Source organism: Lynx canadensis, chromosome E1 (assembly GCF_007474595.2).
Source record: "Lynx canadensis isolate LIC74 chromosome E1, mLynCan4.pri.v2, whole genome shotgun sequence".
NCBI lineage: Eukaryota > Metazoa > Chordata > Mammalia > Carnivora > Felidae > Lynx > Lynx canadensis.
In genome coordinates this window covers 32,768,179-32,769,524 of record NC_044316.2, presented here as the reverse complement: position 1 = coordinate 32,769,524, position 1,346 = coordinate 32,768,179, and the positions used below count along the sequence as shown (strand labels likewise).

General features: G+C 36.5%; 1 non-coding gene across 1 annotated transcript; it reads right to left on the bottom strand.

The window, feature by feature from the left end:
- Nucleotides 1-302: 302 nt before the first annotated feature.
- LOC115501956 lies at nucleotides 303-409 on the bottom strand. The gene has a single exon (XR_003964996.1). It is a non-coding gene; the product is annotated as a U6 spliceosomal RNA (small nuclear RNA).
- Between the last annotated feature and the right edge of the window lie 937 nt (nucleotides 410-1,346).

The following is a 1,346-nucleotide window of genomic DNA, read 5'->3' as shown; positions in this document are numbered from 1 at the left end:
TCTTCTGTGTCTTCAGTCCTTTGCATCACCCCTCATGCTTTTTTATTCATTTTTCTTGCATACCTGTTAGAATGCATCTCTCTCTGCTGTTTTGAGTATCCTTCTTGATTGTTCCACCTGCAGAGAGGTTTTCATTCTATCATAGATCCTGGAAGTGACCTTGCCCTTGTGATATACTCTTTTATTTTTTTTTAATTTAGTTTAATTTAATTTTAAATTCCAGTATAGTTAACATACAGTGTTGTATTAGTTTCCGGTGTACAATATAGTGATTCAACACTTCCATACATCACCCAACGCTTAAAAATATGGAAAACTTCATGAATTTTTGAGTCATCCTTGTGCCAGGGCCTTGCTAATCTTCTATGTATCATTCCAAGTTTAGTATATGTGCTGCCCAAGTGAGCACTTACTCTTTTGTTTAAAAAGCCAAGCCTGGGTGGCTCAGTCTGTTGAGCGACCAACTCTTGATTTTGGCTCAGGTCATGATCCCAGGAAGGTGGGATGGAGTCTTGCGTTGGGTTCCATGCTGGACGTGAAGCCTGCTTATGATTCTCTCTCTCTCTCTCTCTCTCTCTCTCTCTCTCTCTCTCTCTCCCTCTCCTCTCCCTCTCCCTCTCCCTCTCCTCTCCCTCTCCCTCCTCTCCCTCTCCCTTTCCCTATCCCTATATTCCTTCTCCACACTCTTGTGCTCTCTCTCTCAAATAAAATATAAATAAATAAAAAATAAAATAAAATAATAAAAAGCTATGGGCAAGTGGCAATGAGAACATAGTTTTAGTCTTTTCCCCTTAAAAACAACAACAAAATGGTAATTACATGAGGTAAAGAATGTGTTAACTAAACTTACTGTGGCAAAAATTTCTCCATACATACACATATCAAATTATCACATCAACACCTTAAACTTACTAGTGTTTTACATCAATTATATCTCAAAGCTGAAAAAAAGACAAATAAACAGCTATGGGATTTCAATCTCCCATTTCGTTGGTGATTCTTCTAACCAAGATTATGGTATCTTGTTTACATGTATTTTCTCTAATAACCATAGCATGTCATTCATTTTTCATAAATATTAAATAAAAATAAAATCCTCATAACTGAGAGGTAGGAAAGCTGGCTCACACAGGAATCTACATAAGCTCTTCCTTTTAATAACAGAGTCCTACAGCAAAGAGTTTTGCAAAGAGGGAAAAGATAGCAATTTTTTCACTTCATACTTGATGGCCCAGTTTCTTTCTCATTGGGAAACATCTGGAATTCTTTTGTTTGTCAATCGGAAAATTGAATTTTTCCAATTTAGCATTTGCTGTAAAAGATCATATTTTGATCACAAAACTGAG